This window comes from Arvicola amphibius, chromosome 10 (assembly GCF_903992535.2).
Source record: "Arvicola amphibius chromosome 10, mArvAmp1.2, whole genome shotgun sequence".
In the NCBI taxonomy this organism is placed as follows: domain Eukaryota; kingdom Metazoa; phylum Chordata; class Mammalia; order Rodentia; family Cricetidae; genus Arvicola; species Arvicola amphibius.
The window spans coordinates 30,229,783-30,251,875 of NC_052056.1; positions in this window are offsets into that span (position 1 = coordinate 30,229,783).

A 22,093-nucleotide genomic window follows, 5' to 3' on the forward strand; every position below is an offset into this window, starting at 1 on the left:
GTTGTAATGTATGGCTTACATTCCACATTTGTTAGGGAGATAGTAAAGACATGGGCTTCTAGCATTAAGGCCACACCATATGATGGGCTTTAGTTAGTTTCAGCAGTTCTGAATGATGGACCTCCACTGATGTAAAACTGTTATTTCAGAGAAGCAAAAATTTCAGAACAACAGGGAAAAGCAAAAGGACTTGAAACTTCCCAATGGTGTAGGAGGTCCTCCTGTTTGTGTGCTGATTTCATTGGTTAATTAATAAAGAAACTGCTTGGTCTGATAGGGCAGAACTTAGGTAGGTGGAGAAGACAGAACTGAATTCTGGGAGGAAAAAAGCAGAGTCAGAGAGCTGCCATGGAGCTGCCAGGTCAGACTTGCTGAGTCTTTCCCAATAAGCCATGACCTTGTGGTGATATATAGATTATTAGAAATGGGTTAAATCAAGATTTGAGAGTTAACCAATAAGAGGCTAGAGATAATGGGCCAGGCGGTGATTTAATTAATACAAATACTGTGTGGTTATTTCTGGTGTAAGCTATGTGTGTGGTTGGGAGAAACAAAGGGCCACCCTCCTTCTGTAACATCCCAAGAACAAATTCTTGGTGAGGGCATTTATGCTGACCACAGGCTCAAGCTCTTTAAGATGAACAAATCTTGTCCCTACAACACAAAGCAGCATTAAATGCTTTGGACAGGATTCAAGGACCAAGAAAATGAATGGAATCATAAGCCATGGTTAAATAGGGCCAGAGAGAACACTTTAGTAACTTTTACAAAGATTATAAGGCTGTACTAATAGGAGTAACAGACCCAGATGCTAGACTAGTTCTTACTGAATCTCTGACTTTTGAATATGCTAACTTAGAATGCAAAATGAGACTTGGGCCATTAAAAGTTAAATCAGCACCAATGGATGAATGGATCCTGGATACCATGGACATTGAGACATTTGACTATAATACTGAATTTTGGGTAGGAGATGGAATTTCCAAAGGTATGAGGAGACATCAAAATGCTAAATGGCTATGGTGAATTCAATTCTTAATTGTATTCTAGTCATATTACCTTCCAGAATTTCTCCTATAGTATTTTTAATGCAAAGGGAAGATATTATCTTAGAATGAATCTTTTTACCACATAAACCAAGTAAAAAAAATTAAAAACTTATGTGGAAAAAGTCTCTGAATTAATTTTAAAAGGTAAACTGAGACTTTGTCAATTAGCATGTATAGACCCAACAGAGATTATAGTGCTTTTCACTACTGATGAGATAAAAAAAAAGTTATGGGAAGACAATGAACCATGGCAAAGAGATTGTGCTAATTTTGGGGGGAGTATTAATAGCAATCATCCTAAAAGCAATAAACTTAACCTTCTAAAGAGAACTTCATGCATTTTCCCTGAATTGTACATGATGCTCCAATAACTTTAGCCTGTACATTTTATAATGATACAAATAAGTCAGGGAAGGCAGGATACAAATCAGAAGAATTAAGTGAGATGGAATAAAGCCCTTATAATTCTGTCCAGAAGACAGAATTATGTGCTATTCTCATGGTGCTAGGAGATTGTAAAGGATCTCTTAATATAGTTACTGATTTGCACTATGCATAAAGAGTTGTCTTACATATTGAAACCACTGAATTTACACCAGATGATATAGAATTGGCTTCATTATTCATAGAGGTTTAAGAAATAATCAGAATAGGCTTTGTCCCATATAATATATATACATATCCAGTATATATATTATATATATATACTGTACCATAGGGGTCTATCAGGTCCTCTGGTACAAGGTAATGTAGTAATTGAATGGTTATTGATTGAAAGTGTGTTGAAGGCCTCAGAATTTTATAAGAAACATCATGTCAATAGCAAAGATTTAAAGAAAGAGTTTTGTATCACATGGTAACAAGCTATGGAGAATCTAAAGAGATGTCTTACTTGCTCTTTCTATAAACAAATACCACTACCTGCAGGGAGAAATCCAAAGGGTACTCAAAGGAATGAAATCTGGCAGGTGAATGTGTTCCACTTTGCAGAATTTGGAAAATCAAAATATATACACCACACAATTGACACTTATTTAGGTTTTCAGTGGGCAACTGCTTTCACATTTATTAGAAGTTTTGGTCATAATTGATATACCTGTACAAATAAAGACAGATAATGGTCCAGCATATGTTTCTAAGAAAATAAAACAGTTTTTTGCTTATTATAATATTAATCATATTACAGGTATACCACAATATCCTAGAGGTCAGGTAGTTGTAGAAATATCAAATCTAACTATAAAGGATATGTTAAATAAACAGAAAGGGGTGGAAAATAACCCCAGAAATAGATTACATAATGCTATATTGACCTTGAATTTTCCAAACACTAATGAGAAAGGAACAACAGAGAGACATTAGATAATAAAAAAGTTTTCTGAATTAAATCAGCCCATTTATTTCAAAGATATGTTGACCTCACAATGGACCCCATATATGTGATACATTGGGGAAGGGGTTTTGCTCTTGTTTCCACAGGAGAAGAAAAAACTATGGATACCATCAAAATTAACAAAGATTCGGTTTGAAATAAAGAAACCTCTTAAAAATGAGAAATGACAGCTTAACCACAATGGTGACAACCATACAGATGGTAAGAAAACCTCAAAAGGATTGGGGCAGGGTTCTGTTCTTCTCTTTGCAGGAAAATACTCATCTTCAAAAATTCAAGAGACCCTGGATGTTTGGAGACTGACAGAAGGAAAAATAACTACCCAATAAGGATCATCAAGAAAAAGAATTATGCCTTATAAAGACAGATGATAAAAACACATACACACACACATATATATATATATATATATGAATATATATATATATATATGAATATATATATATGAATATATAGAGCTGGCTTTTGAGTTGGACACTGGCTCTGTCCCTCTCTAAATCCAAGCATGTTGGTAAAATAAAAATTCAGAGATTCTGTCTCATATCAGCAGCCATGATATGGGACAAAAAGAAAAAAGAATTTAGAAAAATTTTTACTTTTCTTCATATCTATTTTTGTCTCTATTGTACCTTTCATTGAATATATATGTCTGTATATGTGTATATAAATAATGTTTACATTTTCCTTAATGAACAATGAATTTTCCTGCAGTAATTTTTGAAGTTTCCAAGAAGAAGATGGGGCCCCAGAACAATAACTCCACTTGGTTGATATGACATCATGATGTTGATAGCACTACTATAAGACCAGTTTTGGGGTACCAGCTGCTCAAGATGTTTCCAACTTGGTTTGCTGAAATGGTGCACATTTTTAAAACGTTATGGCCAGAACTCCAGATAGGACCCTCTGAAAAACCATACCAAATACTCAAAGACTTTTTGCAATTATACCAGACAGTAATCTTGGAACTTAACCATCATTTTACTTTCACAGGCTCCCATAGAAACAACATCGGCCACGTGACAGCTGGAAGTAATTCTAGAAGACCATGTCCCCTCTCGCAACAAAGTTTGTCCTCAGGGTTAAGGACATCATTTAGGGGTTGATTATAATTGGTATGGGGTTGGGGGTTGGGGGAAATTTTGTAGCCTCTGGGATCTCTTTGAACAAAAAAGAGGGAAATTTGGATGGAATAATAGATTAGTGTGAGCTTACACTAATAAAAATAGTGAGTAATGGAGTGAATACTTGTGAGTTATTACATATAGGCAATAACATTGGTATAGAATCTTTTATATTAATACAAAATTAAATTATATTGATTATATGAATACATGCTTCTATCTCTGCTTTAAACATTTTTTATATATTGATATATATTTATCGTATTGCAATGTACATTTCTACCTCTGATCAAGATACTTATACATTGTTTACATTTTGACGTCATTGTCCTCACTTGTTGCACAGCTATTTATTGTGTAATATTCTAACATAAAGTCTTAGTCTTTAAGTTATGTAGGTATTAAGAATTATAGATCAATAGTCATCTATGTTTGTCATACTTATAAGTTAGACTAATCAGGTTCTTTAGATACATAGAGATTGTATTCTGCATAGATTGGTAGTCTGAAACAACTTCAAAAAGGAGTAGAATGTGTCATTTAAATAATTTAGGGTTCTGTTGAACTGAGACACAATTGCTCCTGGAAGCACCAAACTGTTCCCGAGAGAATGTTAAGCACCGAAGACACTCCACTTAGAGCCTGTTTTCTTCTTGGCAAAACTGGCCTTTGGGCAAAGAGCTGCCCATGCCTCAACCACTGACGAGGTACCTGGTATCTGGAAATGGATAAGCAGGACTGTCAAATCTTGCAAAGACAGTGTAAGATGGTTTTGAAAATTTTCCTGCCTCTGAAAATGGTTCAGTTATTCTAGGCCTTAGCCAAAGTTGTTTGCTTCAATGTTGCAAATGAGACTTTGGGTGATAGCCCAGCTAGTCAGTTGTCTCTGTCATTTGTTGCACATTTTGGAAATTGTTTGATTGCACTTCCTGCTTACTCAAGTAATATTATTTCCCTTCTTGGATCTTTGATGGGGCTAAAGACTAGATAGTTGCAGTTACTTTCCTCTCATGACTTGGCCAAGTTATTTACAAGACTTAAACTAGTTAGGATAGGATAATTATTGAATATATTTTATTGTATATAATTTTGTATTAGGCTTAGAACTCTCTTATTTAAACAAAAGGGGGAGGTGCTATAGGAAGTCTTATAGCCAGTAGTTACCCGCCCACTAGGCGTGGCCTCTAAACTACTTATGGCAATACAAAGCATACACCGGTGCTCTTTTCTGACTGTGGGACTCAGTTTCTGATCTCCATTCCAGCAGAGGATTCTGATTTCTAAGTCTATCCCTAAATAAATAACCGGGTATTTCTCAATTCTGAGCTAGTGTGGGATTTCTTTTAAGCATCCTTCTTCAAATGTGGGGTGAATGACAAGGTGATCTTGCTTTTGTTTGACTGCCAGAATTACTAGTAAACTTCTGACCAACTCACACTGTAACTCACCCAGGAGTGTGCATGATAGCTCTAGGGGTGTGTGACTCTTCTTTTTATAGACCTTCAACCACTGAGGCTGACAACAATGATTCCTTACTGAGGATGTAGGTGAGAACATGCTTCTACGATTGCACAGAAGGGAAGTAGGGATGAGAGATGCACTTGCCAAGCTTCCAATTCTTTGACACAATCCACTGAGCAATACTAGCCATGTGCTCTCAGCTAAGTACAAGGAGAAAAAACTTTTGTGAGCAAAGGGAGATTTGGTTTGCAGCAAACACCAGCTAGACACCTGGTGCATGAAGATGATTGGGAAAGAAAGGTGTAGGTAATTAGCTTCCTGTTCAGATGCGGAAGTTTGCCTTTAACTTTCAAATTTCACCTTGTGCTAGCCTGAGTAAAACTCCTGTGAGTAAACTGAAAATATGTAAAGTTCGCCTCAGTTGAAGAAAGAAATGCAGTAAGAATCACAGCGGTTCACTGAATTTTACCATGGACTCACATTCTTTTTTTTTAATTTATTATCTTTTTTCTCATTTTTTTTTATTAAAAATTTCCATCTCCTCCCCTCCTCCTCCCCCTTCCCTCCCCTCCCTTTCACCCATACCTCCTCTCCGACCCTCTCCAAGCCAAAGAGCCATCAGGGTTCCCTTCACTATGTTAAGTCCAAGGTCCTCCCAGCTACCCCTAAGTCCAGGAAGGTGAGCAACCAAACTGACAAGGCTCACAGTGAGCCCGTCCATGCTGTAGAGTTCATGCTCATCGCCGTTGTCCTTGGTTTCTCAGTCCTCCTCCACTGTCAGCCACATTCAGAGAGTCCGGTTTGGTCCCCTGTTCCATCAGTCCCATTCCAACTGGACTTGGTGGTCTCCCGTTAGATCTGTCCCACCATCTCAATGGGTAAACGCACTCCTCACGGTCCTGACTTCCTTGCTCATGATCTCCCTCCTTTTGCTCCTCATCAGGACCTTTGGAGCTTAATCCGGTGCTTCTATGTGGGGCTCTGTCATTTTCTCCATCCAATTTATTATCTTTTTATTAAAAATTTCTACCTCATCCCCGCCTCCCATTTACCTCCCCCTTCCCCTCCACTCCCCTCCCTCTCCTGTCCAAAGAGCAGTAAGGGTTCCCTGCCCTGTGGGAAGTCCAAGTTCCTCTCCCCTCCATCCAGGTCTAGGAAAGTGAGTATCCAAACAGGCTAGCCGCCTCCCCCTCCCCCCCCCACACACACAAGCCAGTATGTGGAATAGGATCCAAATCCAGTGCCATTGTCCTTGGCTACTCAGCAGCCCTCATTGTCCGCCATGTTCAGGGAGTCTGGTTTTATCCTGTGCTTCTTCAGTCCCAGTCCAGCTGGCCTTGGTGAGCTCTGATTAGATTAGATCAGCCCCACCATCTCGGTGGGTAGGAGAACCTCTCTCAGTCTTAACTTCCTTGCTCATGTTCTCCCTCCTTCTGCTCCTCATTTGGACCTTGGGTGTTCAGTCCGGTGCACCAATGTGTGGCTCTGTCTCTATTTCCATCTATCGCCAAATGAAGGTTCTATGGTGATATGCAAGATATTCATCAGTATGACTATAGGATCTGGCTTTTTCCGGCTCCCTCTCCTCAGCTGCCCAAGGAACTAGCTGGGGGCGTCTCCCTGGATACTTGGGAACCCCTCTAGAGTCAAGGCACTTGCCAACCCTAAAATGGCTCCCTTAGTTAAGATATATACTTCCCTGCTCCCAAATCCAACCTTCCTATATCGCAACCATCCCATTCACCCAAGCTCTCCCCATCCTCCCCTTCCTACTTTTCTCTCCCCATCTCCCCTTACCCACATCCCACCCCGCCCCCAAGTTCCCAATTTTTGCCCAGCAATCTTGATTACTTACAATATCCAGGAGGATAACTATCTGTTTTGTTTTGGGTTCACCTTATTTATCCTCTCTAGGATCACAAATTATAGGTTTGGTGACCTTTATTTATGGCTAGAAACCAATTATGAGTGAGTACATCCCATGTTCATCTTTTTGGGTCTGGGTTACTTCACTCAGAATAGTGTTTTCTATTTCCATCCATTTGCATGCAAAATTCAAGATGTCATTGTTTTTTACCGCTGAGTAGTATTCTAACACGTATATATTCCACAGTTTCTTCATCCATTCTTCCACTGAAGGGCCTCTAGGTTGTTTTCAGGTTCTGGCTCTTACAAATAATGCTGCTATGAACATAGTTGAACAAATGCTTTTGTAATATGATAGGGCATCTCTTCGGTATATTCCCAAGAGTGGGATTGCTGGGTCCTGGGGTAGGTTGATCCCGAATTTCCTGAGAAACCACCACACTGCTTTCCAAAGTGGTTGCACAAGTTTGCAATCCCACCAGCAATGGATGAGTGTACCCTACTCCACAACCTCTCCAGCAAAAGCTATCATTGGTGTTTTTGATTTTAGCCATTCTGAAAGGTGTTAGATGGTATATCAAAGTTGTTTTGATTTGCATTTCCCTGATAGCTAAGGAGGTTGAGCATGACCTTAAGTGTCTTTTGGCCATTTGACCTTCTTCTGTTGAGAATTCTCTGTTCAGTTCAGTGCCCATTTTTATTTTTATTTATTTATTTATTTATTTATTTATTTATTTATTTATTTATTTTTGGTTTTTCGAGACAGGGTTTCTCTGTAGCTTTGGAGCCTGTCCTGGAACTAGCTCTTGTAGACCAGGCTGGTCTCGAACTCACAGAGATCCACCTGCCTCTGCCTCCCGAGTGCTGGGATTAAAGGCGTGTGCCACCATCGCCTGGCTTCCTATTTTTTAATTGGGTTAATTAGCATTTTAATGTCTAGTCTCTTGAGTTCCTTATATATTTTGGAGATCAGACCTTTGTCTGTTGCGGGGTTGGTGAAGATCTTTTCCCAGTCAGTAGGCTGCCTTTTTGTCTTAGTGACAGTGTCCTTTGCTTAACAGAATCTGCTCAGCTTCAAGAGTTCCCATTTATTCAATGTTGCCCTTAATGTCTGTGCTGCTGGGGTTATACATAGAAAATGGTCTCCTGTGCCCATATGTTGTAGAGTACTTCCTACTTTCTCCTCTATCAGGTTCAGTGTGTTCAGATTGAGGTCTTTAATCCATTTGGACTTGAGTTTTGTGCATAGTGATAGATATGGATCTACTTTCAATCTTCTACAGGTTGACATCCAGTTATGCCAGCACCATTTGTTGAAGATGCCCTCTTTCTTCCATGTGTACTTTTAGCTCCTTTATCAAAAATCAGGGGTTCATAGGTTTGTGGGTTAAGATCTGGGTCTTCTATTCGATTCTATTGGTTGACTTTTCTGTTGTTATGCCAATAACAAGCTGTTTTCAATATTGTAGCTCTTTAATAGAGTTTGAAATCAGGGATGGTAATGTCTCCAGAAGTTCCTTTATTGTATAAGATTGTTTTTGCTATCCTGGGTTTCTTGTTTTTCCACATAAAGTTGATTATTGTCCTCTCAAGATCTGTGAAGAATTTTGATGGGACCTTGATGGGGATTGCATTGAATCTATAGATTGCTTTTGGTAGAATTGCCATTTTACTATGTTGATCCTACAAATCCAAGAGCAAGGGAGAAGAGGATATCAGAAAATGGACTGCACATTCTTAATGAAACATTTTCTTTTCTTTTCTAACCCTTGCTGAGTGCTTCCTGGCTTTATTGCATTGTATCTCAGATGCACTTGTTGGTTTTTATGTTCACCCTACATACCCACACACACCTTAAAACTCAGCATTCACTGGGTTATTTTTGTTTTATTTTGTTTGCCTGCTGTTTTTGAAATCGGTCTCATTTTGCCCAGGCTAATCTTACATTGCAACTGAAAATTCAGTTTGAATAAAACTGCAGGGATTTACCTACGTGCCCCACTATGTGCACCACAGTGTTGGTCAGACTGCTTTTTGTTTGCAATGAAAATCCCAGATTTTACAGCACTGCTCTGAGTCATTTATGAACCATGCATCCCTTACCCCCTAAAGGGCAGAACCATGAAAATCTGGCTTTTGCACTCAGTCATTAAAAGTTACAAACACATAGAGCATGCAATTAATAAATATTTCTTGAATGGATGAATATTTGCTTGCCTTTGTTTTGATGGGTTTAGTCTTTTGGTTTTTCATGACATGCATATTCTTCCTAATCCAACTGTTTTGCTTTCTCCAGGACCAGTGTGAGATGTATCAAATGTTATCTTATATTCCCCAGCATGTTCAGGGTCCTAAGCATCCATTTTTCTTTTTGTTAAGTCTAATATATCTTTGAATAATTAGTATTTAATCCATTAAAGTCTTTCTCTTGGCAAATTACCAAGATAATAATAAAACCACAAAAATGTCTTTTCTCCTGTGCCTTAATAAAATACAATTAAAATTTAATAAAAGCTCTGAATTTCCATTTATCAAATTCTCCACATCCTGAGGGAGGTAGCAGCAGTGTTACAACTAGACCAATTAAATAGACAGTTGTGGTTAAACTCTTTAATCCACATAAAGGTGAGCATAATTCTGTGCTTAACATTCCAGAATTGCTCATAGCGTTTTGAACAGAATGTCCATTTTTATTCAGTCCTGACCATGTTACAAAGAGTCCTTACTGATTATTTTTGCTAATCTAATAATAATGCTGCTTCTATCAGGTTTGCTACGTTGTCCCCTTTTCTTCTGGATGATTAATAAACTAAAGTCATTTTTTAAACTGTATCTCCCCTCACATAGTTTAACACCATAGTTGCTGCAGAGAAGAAATAACAGCAAATAAATAAATGAATGAATGAAAGGAGAAACGGGAGCATATACTTTTAAGTACAAAAAGACATTTTTTTCAAATGTCTAAAATATCCATGAAATAATTTTACAAAATTATGCAGATAGTTTTTTAATTAAATGTGAAAAAACATCACTAAAGAGCAAGTTATCTTTTGTTATTCCTCTGAAAATAAACACGGTTCAGTCTCAAGTTTTTTAAAGATTGAAAAGAAAAATCATAGGCTTCTTTGTCAGATATTTTGGAACATTGTCTTGTGTCCTGTAGGTAGCATATATGTATATGTGTGTGTATCTATATCTATATCTACATCTACATCTACATCTACATCTACATCTATATCTACATCTATATCTATATCTATAACATCTATATCTATCTATCCATCTATCTATATCTGAGTTCTTGCAAGGTTTTTAAATTCTGAGCTGTATGGATTACACCTGAAACTGTGCAGGAAAATTTGGGATCATTTCTTCTCTATGCATTAGCTGGTGGCTCTGAGGAAAGGCTAAATACACAAGTATGTATGTTGTGGTTTGTTTTGACTAACCTCAGGATAGACCTTACCACTGCTTAATAAGACATTTAAAATTCCAACATGAAGAGTAAGTTTCATATTTCAAGCTCAATAAATCCTGGTTACAAATGATCCCAAAGGAGACATTTTTCTAGAACTTAGAAGAGCTAGCAAAAATCCAATGTAGATTCATTTTTTATTATTAATTTGAATGTATTTGTGTCCAGAAAAAACAAAACTGATGACTTTGAAATATAATCTTCATAGGATTATAAAGAAAATAAAGAGTAGAACTTTAACTCTCAAGATCTGTGCATTCTGAGGACGCTTAATGTTTACATTTTTTAAAAATTGTTGTCAATCTTTGGTATTCTCATTTCTTTAAAAAAAGCTATGATTCAATATATCCTTAAAATATAAGTGTGGGGTCCTTAACATGTAACTCTTCAAAATAATTTTGATTGAAAAATTCTATTATGGGACTGGAGAGAGAGCTCATCAGTTTAAAGCATTTGTAAAGGATTGGGATTTGCTTCCCAGCACCCACAGGATGACCAAAGACAACCCATAAGTCCAGGTCTAAGAGATCTGAAACCCCCTTCTGATCTCTTAGGCACAAGACATGCATTTGGTCCATATACACACCATGTAGGCACAATACTCATACATATAGAATAAAATAAATCTAATTTTTAAATTTTTAAAATTCAGAAAGTTTTATTTTTAATAAGTAAATACACTACTTAGGATATATAATTGGCATGAATACAAAGGAGGAAACAGTGAAGATTACTTTGAAACTAATTAAAACATTGTCATTCGTTTAATAGCCAATAAAGTAATTAAAACTGTTTCACTTGCTTTTATTTTTTAAATATGCTATTGAAACTTTTAATGTTAATTCCAGGAAAAGGAAAATATTGTGACACGTATTTTGCTCCCATTCCATCTGACTAAAATTGTTAGAGCTAGATCAATTCTTCCAAATAAATAGAACCAACAACAGCTTTAATCTCTTTCAGCATTTGCTTTTAGTCATTAGTTCTCAATTCTTTATTTATGCATATAAGTTGTTATATATATATATGTGTGTGTGTGTGTGTGTACATATATGTGTAATACCTTAGTATTTTCACTTATCAGTCAAGCTAAATACTACATTATTTTCACACCTGAGTCAATTTATTCATCTTCTTGTGATAACTGAATTTAAGATTTCTTTAGACCCAGAACTTCTTTTGTGGAGAAAAAAATACTGAACCATCTGCAGCCTCAGAATTATTTTAAAGAATACTTTCTTGTATATTGAAATACTCTTTACAATGCACTTCAAAGCACTTTCTTTCAATTTTCAAGTGATATAATGTCAAGATTAGACAGGTTTTTTTTGTTGTTGTTTGCTATTTAAAGGCTGTACATAATTTGCAATTTTCCCACTGCAATATTTTAGTGCAGTCTTGTTGCTCTTAATCTTAACTAGTCAGCTCTGAGAGTAAATTAAAAACTGGGTGTCTGCAGGCACAAAAAGAATCAGAATGGGATGAAGGCCAGGCTGTGGTGAAGAACAAGTACCAATCATGGGGTAATGGTGGAAGCAGGGGGACGGATGACCTAGAAAACCACAGACACAGAACGTTCATGATGTATTATTGGATGCAGCCATTTAGTAAAGTTTATCTAAGCATTTTCATTAACAATCTAATAAATATGTGAGTTTCCAGGCAGAGAACTCAATTCTGACTGCCAGAGACTTTAAAAAAAAATATTTCAAACACATATAATGCCTTATTTTTTCATTTTGAACTCATTGGGTATCCTGTGCAGCTTTTTGAGGTCTTTACAAATTCATTAGGTGTTTTCTCCACGGAGAGCTTTTTAGTAGGGAAAACAGCACCGAATAAGGCTGATGCCCCTATTAGATAGCTTCTGATACTCTGTTCTTGGCTCAATTCAGGAGGGTGGGGAGGAAAATTCTCTCATCTAGAACAATCTACTACGAAAAGTGGCCTATAGAAATTTGGGCTTCTCAAAGTTGTGCCTAGGATTTCATCAGTACCATCAATCCTATCTTTTCCTTAGTCAACAGTAAATAGTTAGATGGGGTGGCATGCCAAAGACCTTTCTATTATTATTAGGATAATTCATCAAAATAGTTTACAATCTAGTCTATTTCAAGGCCAAGGCTCGACTTCACTTGGTCTCAGCTTCACTTCATTTCTCTTCCCTTTGCTGCTGGTCTCAAGGTCCTCTCCTGCTACATGGACAAAGCTTAAGAGTGTCTATTAGAGAAACTAACATATAGCAGTAGATTGACTCATATAAATAAGGATGGGAAAAATATTTTTGAAAAGTGGGTCTACTTTTAACTTAATAGTACCTATGCCAGGTACTGGGTGAAAAGGTACCAGAAACCATGCATGTTTCTCAGAAATCCTTATCAATATTGCACTGTTATTATTTCCAATTCATAGAAACAAAAATAGAATTTTTGAGTGAGTAAGTATTTTTTTCCAAAATTCTCAGCTAATTGAAGGACTCAGGCTTTTTTTTTTTTTTTTTTTTTTTTTTTTTTTTGCCCCAGGAGCTATTGTTCTAAACATGTTCCTACAAAATTAGTAATGAAATTAGTCGTTCCAGAAGGGAGATTTACAGACCGAGAAGATAACTCTGCTTGCTGAAAGATCGAAGGCCTATGTGTTACAACCCCAGAACCCACACAAAACGGAAATGGAGGCATGTACCTATAACATAGTACAGGGGATGTGCATGGAGATAGGGTAGATTTCTGAAACTCATTTGCTTGTCAGTCTAATTATATGAATGAGCTTAAATTCAGTACAGACCCGCTCTCAAAAAATAAAGGAGAAGAGCGACCAAGGGATGACCAAGAAAAGATACCTGACATCTGCTTTTGGCTTACACATGCATACTTGTACACACACACACACATACATATTCACATACATGCATGCATGCATACACATTGAATTCTTAGAAAATTAGGATTAGGGAAAAGTGGACTTGAGTCATACAAAAATTTTTTGAACAGTCTTTGAAACAGTCCCATAATCATAGTGTTTTAAAAATAAAGACTGTATCTCTTTAAGTCAAATAACTCATGTTAAACTCATATCATAGGTAAACGTTTCTAAAAGGATGCCCCTGGCAACTATAAAGTGTGAATGGGACACCTATTGGACACTCAGAGTGTAAGAGGTAGAGTAGAAGGTTGGAAACCTCTATGGAGGAAAATCACATACCTAAGAATAATACCCACAGTCATGCATACTGTGCAATGATGTCCATTTTTAAGAAGGAGGCACATTTGGAAATGTTTTACGACAGAATGAGTCTTGGAGATAATTGTGCTAAATGGAGTAAGGCAATCTTTAAGTAAGTTAGCCTTTTTAGGCTGACACCTCCAGTTCTTTGAGGAACCTGGAGCAGTCAAAACCATAGACAGTACATGGAAAAGGGAGTTGGAGAGCAGGATACTGGAGATGGGAAGATGGTTTGTAATGGGTACAAATTTCATTTGGGAGGAGTAACATATGTTCTGCACACAGATGGCAGAGCTGGTAGTACAGTCTCCTGAACATACTTAATGTCGCAGAATGTACACTTAAACTGTTAATATAGTATCTTTGCATAGGTATATTTACTAAAATAAAAGATGTTAAATGCCAAAATAAATTAATATCTTAATATTTCCTTGAAAAGAATCTTTGACATATTTATATTCTCTTTAACACCTCTTAACATCTCTTAGTTTGTGTAATGGCATAAGAAATAAATCAGGAATTTAAGAACAAGGTGTTAAATAAAAAACTCAGGAGACCAAGATTTGTATTCAAGGAAACGCAGAAATGCTGTGGTTCCATAGAGAAATGTGTAATTATTTTATTTTTTGCTCTTATATATGTGTACTCTATTTACATAATTTCATGCTTCCTTCTGTTCCCTCCATGCCTCTTCTCTCTTTCAAATTAGTTGCATCTTTTTCTTTATTATTTTCATGCACACAAGTAAATAATTATATATTCAGTCTATTCAACTCAGAGTCCATTTAGTGTTGAATATATATATAAAACATTTAATATATACTTATACTATGTGTGTATGTGAAACATATATGTTTTATATACATATAATTTATAGTGCTTAGTCCATTTAGGCTTGCTTGCACGCATGTTCTAAGTGATGACCACTTTGTATTGATTAATCAATTAAGGGGGTCATCATAATAGAACAGTAATTCTCCCTCTCTCAGCAATCATGTATTGACTGAAACATTCCATCTAGGCATGGGGGCTAGTAGGATTTCCCCCATCACAATGGTATGTGCCAGGGCCCACAGATTTAAGTCTGTTCCACCTTAACTAAAGGTCAGAGAGTTTCAGCTTATTCTTGTTCTTTCAAAGTTGCTGACAACAGGTGTGGCTACAAACAAGAGATTCTGACCTAGAGTGTGGCTAATTAGTATTTTGAGTACAGAGGCGGATCAACTTCGTCTTGACTAAAGGTCAGAGAATCCAAGTCTATTCCTTCTCATAAAAGGAGGTTGGCAGGAGGTTCCAAGGAGAAGCTTGGTCTATTCCTCCATCGGGTTAATGAACTCTGTTGCCTCCTCCCTCCCCTTTTGGAGTGGAGTAAATGTGTGGCTTGTATGTATATTGCTGGTGTCACTCTTCATGTCTTAAAAACCATATATCTTAGAGGTCCTGAAAGTACCTTCCCTGTTATATATAGAAGACACCACTTCATAGTTCCGTGATTCTGGCTTATAAAGTCTTTCCACAGCCTCTTCCATGGTGTTCCCTGATTCATAGGTATAGCAGTTGCATTGTAGATTTATTGACTGGGGCTGGAAACATCTTGGTCAGTTATCCTCTGCATTTTGATCGGTTGGCGCTTCCTGCCATGGGTTCTGTGTACTGGTGAAAGAAGCCTCTTTGATGAGGGGTAAGTGGTACACTTTTTTTTCTGGGTATAAAGATAAGTTTGAAGAATGCAGTTAGAGATTTCATTAACTTAGGAAACTGGCAGTAGGGGGTTTTCCTCTAGGTTCAAATGCCTCACCAAACACAGCTATTTAGTGACATTTAGTACCAGGCATAAATTCCCTGTTATTGAGAGGCCTACACGTGCAAAAGGACAGCCGTTGGTTAACAGTAAGCTATACATGTCACTATGCTTCTTTAAGCAACTATCTTACCATGTTAGTCATTGCTATGGTTCATAGTCGCCACATCTGAGTAGGACGATTGATTCATTTTCTCCATTTGTCAGATTCCAAAGCACCTCCTGGTACTATATAAAAGCTAGGAATTTAATGGCACTACCATATATTTTATTCTTCACAACTTTCTGTTCACTGTTCCAGAAATGGGTAGATTCAAATATTGCCAAAGTGCCCAAACATAGTGTGTCCTGTGTTCCTGGATGAAGCCTCCACTCTGAAGTCTGTCTACACTTTCTTTATAACTACAACTCATGGTAGATAATACCATGTTCTTTTCCTGGGAACTGTTTTCTTACTTTTCCAGCAGACCTTCCTTATCAAAGTCAAAGTCACTGAACACAATCATCAGGCATGTTTTGGCTTTCACATTATTTTAAAATTTTTCTTATTTTTAAGGATTATAGTATAGTTACATCATTTTCCTCTCTCATTTCCTCCTTATAAACCTTACCGTATACTTCTCCTTGACCCCTTGCCTATTTGTGGCCTATTTTTTCATAAATTGTGTCACACACGCACACAGACACACACTCACACAAAACCTACTCAATCTGTATAATGTTAATTATACATTTGTTTTCAGAATTGACCATTTGCTATTACATAACCAATTATGTTTAATGGTTGTAAAGCATATACCAATTGTTGAGTACAAGGAAATGGTTCCAGTTGTTTAATAACCTAAAGTTAACACATCAGCTATTATTTTACTTGATTTTAATGTGTAGTATTTACTTATTATTTCATAATTTTTTTACTTATTTTACATACAAACCACAGTTTCCTCTTCTTCTCCTGCTCCTTTTCTCCACCTACCTTCTAACCCACTAACCACTCCTCCTCATCTTCACTTACATAGAGTAAGGGAATCAGCAAAGCATGTCATATGAAGCTGAGGAAGGACCAAGCTCCTTCCCCCTGCATCAAGTTTTAACAAGGCATCCCACCACAGGGAATAGTTTCTAAAGAGCCAGCTCATGCATCAGGTCCTGGTCCCACTACTAGGAGCCCCACAAAAGACCAAGATACTCAATTGTCACCCAGATGCAAAGGGACTAGGTCAGTCCCATGCTGGCTCTCTGTTTTTCCAGAGTCCGTGAGCTCTGACAAGCTTACGTCAGCTGTCTCTGGATGTTTTCCCATCACGATCTTGATCCATCATTGCCGAGCACCGCGCCCCCATGTCTGTGTTCAGTGCGCTTTAACCCTGTTACTGAGCTTCGGGCAGGGGGCTAGAGGTTAAAATACAGACACACACACACAGAGACAGAGAGACAACGACACGGGTTATCCTTGAATTCCCCAAGAATGCCCCCTTTATTGTATTCAGGGGCAGATTATATAGAGATAGCCATGCCCCAGCCAAACCCACCAGAAACCACTCTCCTGCCATCAGGAACTCCTGAAGGTCTCGTGCTCAGAGCAGCTGTAGGCACTCAGATCAGGGGATTACAAGAAATTCAGGATCTGGGGTCTCACTGCTCCCAACACATCCACTTGCCTCCCACCGTTTCTTCAACTGGACTTCCATAGCTCATCCCAGTGCTTGGCTGTGAAACTCTGCATCTGCTTCTATTAAGTACTAGAGGAAGACATTGATGAAAAATAGGACAGTCACCAATCTGATTACATGGGAAGGCCAGTTCAGGCACGCTCTCCACTCTTGCTAGGAGTCTTAGCTGGGAAGTCTCCCTGGCAGCAGGTTTCTCCCTAACTTCACAATGGACCCCTCTATGAAGATATCTCCCCTATCACTCTCCTGGTCTATCCCACCCACACACTTGACCATCCTGATCCCTCATGTTCCCATCCCCCACCCCCTCTTCTCTACTCCCATACCTACTCCCAGTTAACCCAGGACATTCCATCTACTTTCTCCTCCCAGGGAGACTCAAGTATCTCTCTTAGGGTTCTCCTTGACAGTCTTTGTTGGAGAGAATGTGATAAGCGGAATACCCCTCCACTGCTGGTGGAAGTGCAAACTTGTACACTTTGGAAATCAGTATGGTTTCTCAGAAAATTGGGAATCAATCTACCTCAAGACCTAGCAAAGGATGTTCAATCATACTACAAAGATATTTGCTCAACTATGTTCATAGCAGCATTATTCATAATAGCTAGAACCTGGAAACAGCCTAAATGTCCCTCACCCAAAGAATAGATAAAGGAAATGTGATAAACTCCACTTACATATGGAGTATTACTCAGTGGGAAAAGTAATGGCATCATGAAATTTGCAGGCAAAGGGATGAAAATAGAAAAAAATTATCCTGAGTAAGGTAACCCACACCCAGAAAGCATGTATGTACTCACTCATAAGTGGATATTAGATATAAAGTAAATGATAACCAGGCTACAATCCTCAGCCCCAGAGAAGTTAGATATCAAGTAGGACCCTAAGAGAGACATGCATGGATCCCCTTGGAAGGGGAAATAGATAAGATCTCCTGAATAAATTAGGAGTGATGGGGGGGTTGAAGAACATGTGGGAATGGTATGATTGAGTTGGGGAAAGGACAGGGAAGGAGAACAAGGAAAGAAATGGCTTGATAAGAGGGAGCCATTATAGAGCAGATAGAGCACCAGAGCTCTGGAGTTCCAGCAGAAGTGAGGACAAGGTCCAGTTGCCTTGCTGATGCTGAGATGGGAGAGGAAAGGGACCAAGATGTGCCCTGGGGTTCAGTTAAGGTCTGGAGCTTGGAACAGTCCAGCTAAGAGGACAGGCACTCACCTGATTTTCCATCTGGTGTGATTTGGGCCTTTATAATCTTTTGGGACTGCAGGAGAGGGCTGGCCATGGGGAGGCTGACCATGGGGTTGGACAGTGGAGTGGGTTTGCTGGGTGGCAGCATTTGGGGAGTAGCCTGGAGGCAGGTCTCTCACCTGTCTACACACTGCTTTCTTTTACTAGATTTAAATAACTAACATTTGAATAATTTGTTGATGTTAGCTACTATAAATATCACCTATTCGTTTTCAATATTGGTTTTTAAAATATTTCAATGAAGACCTACATAGAAGTGCTGTTTTGCTAGTAGCCTTAAGAGTGATTTCAGTATCTGACTGGAATTTGGATATATTGCCATGAATGCCAATCAAAATATTGTAAAAGTCAGAGGAACAGTAAGGTTGCCATGAGATTGTGTCTATTAGGAATGTCAGAAGCTGCATACATAGTCTCCCCAACACAACTGCCTAAATAAGAGTTGAACAAGGACAATAACTATAAACATGCTAAAATGGAAGAAGAAAGCCCAGGATGTCTCAACCCTATACAAAAAAAAAACTACAGGAAACTAAGAAATATAGTGATCAGAAGAAATAGTCTAAAATGTATTAAGTACAAAGTTAAATAACTGGATTTAACAATATTCAGGCAGAAATTCAAGGAATTCGATTCTACCCAAAGCAATGTCTCCAATAGCAATATACTTTCAATTATCCAATTGATGGCATTGCAAGGAAGAGGCCACCTTGAAACTATATGGGTCTCACTGAATGCATTTACTACTTAGATGTATAATAACAGTAAGCTTGATATTTTTGAATTAGTGTAAAATTTCCCCTCGGTTTATTTGTAAGAATAGTTCTAAATTTAAACTAGAGCCAGAAATAAATTGTCAGGCATATCTACTATGAAAACAGAAGAAAATTTAAGTTTCAACATATTTAAAAATCTTACCCTGCTAGTATATATATATATATATATATATATATATATATATATATATATATATATTACTTTTTCCAAGTGAAAAACTACCAGTCACAATGGAACGATGAGAGACTGAGTCAGTGGGCAGCCTGCCATGGGGCACTAGGACTTGAACTAACTATATAGGAGTGCCTTAGAGTTGAAAAGGCCAATTGACTATTCCCCTCACATTTTCACGAATCCTTTTTTTTCCTTTTACATCCCTTGATACTTCATCTTCTCACCTTTCCCTGTTCCCTTCCCCCTTCTCTATTCCTTCCTTCTTAGGTTTCCCATCCACAGAAAAGATGGAAAAGATCCAGAATGCATATTTGGTGGAAAATCACTCAGAATGAACATTTTACCACTTGAAGACCACTACATTTTCCATTCCCCTCCACTATTTGGGCCTCTGTGTAAAGCATTTCTACTAAATAGTCTTTGATTGAAACAAACAAAACAATTCTTTTTTCATTCTTTCTCACATACTTCCTTTTAACATTTTATCATCAACATTGTTGAGACTATAGTAGAAGCATCTATATCTGAATTACATCAGAATTCCATTAATTTTATTAGTTATTCCCTATAGCTTTGTTTCTATATTTTGTTTGTTTTATTTTAACTTACAGTTGTTTTGATCCATTTGTTCTGCTTCCATAAAATACTATAATGGGGTAGTTTTTAAACAACAGAGAGTTATTTCTTAGAGATCTGGATACCACAAAGTCGATAATCAAGAAGTGAATAATTCAGGGGTCTGGTGTGTGGTGATTTTGTCTTCAAATGGTGGAAGGAAGAAGGCAGCAAGGGAACCTCTGGTACCTTTATTTCATAAAACTCTGACCCCTCTCAGGAAGCCTAGATCTACATCCCACTAGCATCGCTTTATCGAAGATCTACCTTCAATATGTTCACACTATAGCCAATAACAACTTCAGCAATATTCAGACATTAGCCAAGACTGTTTTTGCTAAATTAAATAAATCTTTTATGAATAATTTTGCACATATCTCTGACTTGTCAAATTTAATTCTTAGGTTACTTTCAATTTGACATAAAAATCGCCTGTGGTTTTCTAATTACATGAAAAGACAGGATAGTAATTTTGATATAATAATCTATCAATATGAATTTAATGTTCTAACTGGATATTAAATCATGAGTATACTTTGGAAATATTAAATATTGCCTACTAGAACATTTGTTTACAAGCCTACTTAAAAAATATAAGCATAGATTTTATACATATATATGCATATATATATATGCATATATATGCAGTGAAGCATCACCCAGATGGACTTGTTACCCTATGTGTAATGACAGCCTGCACACCAGGCTCTAAGGACCACCTATGATGAAAAACAGATTCCCAAGGTCACCTCCCTTATGCCAAGAGGTGCATATTATTTGATACCTGATAGATATAGAAATATAGCAGTATGACCATCATAGCACAGTTGACAGTAATTGCAATAATTAAATAACTATATAGTCAGCTAACAATGTATAAACTTACTGTTTTTGACTTGCTACTCTGTTTAATCTTGCTTTCTACCCTTCTTTTCCATGGATTTTGGTTTTCAAAATTGTTCCTTAAAAAGCACAATGCCCAGATAGGTAAGTCCTTCTCAAAGTCTATTTTCTGAGAGTCAGATAAATAATGTACTAAAATGTTTATTTTATCCTCTTTAAAATAGCTTAAGTAAATTATATTTAAAATATTTTATATAAAAATATAAATATAATGCTACGGCTACATGTTAAAGTTAAATTTCTTTGTTATAATCAATTCTGTGTTCATTATATTGTTCAGGGTAATTGAAATAAAGATACTTCCTATTTCATAAATAAGCCAATTATTTGAAATCTTAAATGCAGATGTGCATAAAATAATTTATGAATATAACTTATACAAATAGTACCCATAAATGAATTAAAGGGAGAAAAAGCCAACAATGGATATATAACTCAAAAATAAATATTTCAATTAAAATGAATGTTATTTTTTTGTGCCAGTAGAAATTGGAGCCACACATGTCTCCCCTCCTTCAAGAGGAACATTGGAGCAGGAGCAAAGATGAAATGTGATCTTAACAAAAGGAAAACAAGTGAATCCAGGAGAGCAGGAACTTCGTGACCTCTGGTCCGTGACCTTCAGCTTTCCGAGGGTAGCATACCTTGACACTCTGAGCATGTCTGGAGCAGGCAGCAGGTGTTCCTAAATAACTGCAATTTCCTACAACACTGACAGTCATATAAATTTCTTTTCAGCAAACATTTTCAGAACCAAGTAATTAAAATTGCTTATGTTAGTGGGTATAGAAATGAAAAACAGGTAAGCAAAAACATAAATAAATAAAAAGCATGTCAAGAGTAGGGGTGGGGTGGAGAGACCCCTTTTCCCTCAAACCTGAAAACAAAAACAATGTATTTTCTCTGTCAGTTGAACAGCTTTCGCTGTTATTACATGATATAACACAAGTGTCCACATTGCATAATCCATAGGCAGCTTTGATTCACAGCCTCCATTACTATTATTTAATTGACTTGGAATGTGGAAATGGTTTTCAAGGCACATGAAATTACACAACAGTGAAAGTCTCAGAAGGAACATGAAGACATTGTAAAATCCCTCAAGAATTTTTGGCTTTAAGCTCCTAGATGCCCCTTAATAGTCGTCCATGACAAAGTGCCTGATATAGACAATTTGAGTAGTTTGAAATGTCTGTCTAGTAATTTCACCTCACATTTGATTAGAACTTTAGCAATTATGTATTAATTTGGTTGTTGTGGGAGGTCCTTCTGTCTATGTGTTGTTTTTATTGATTAATAAGAATAAAGA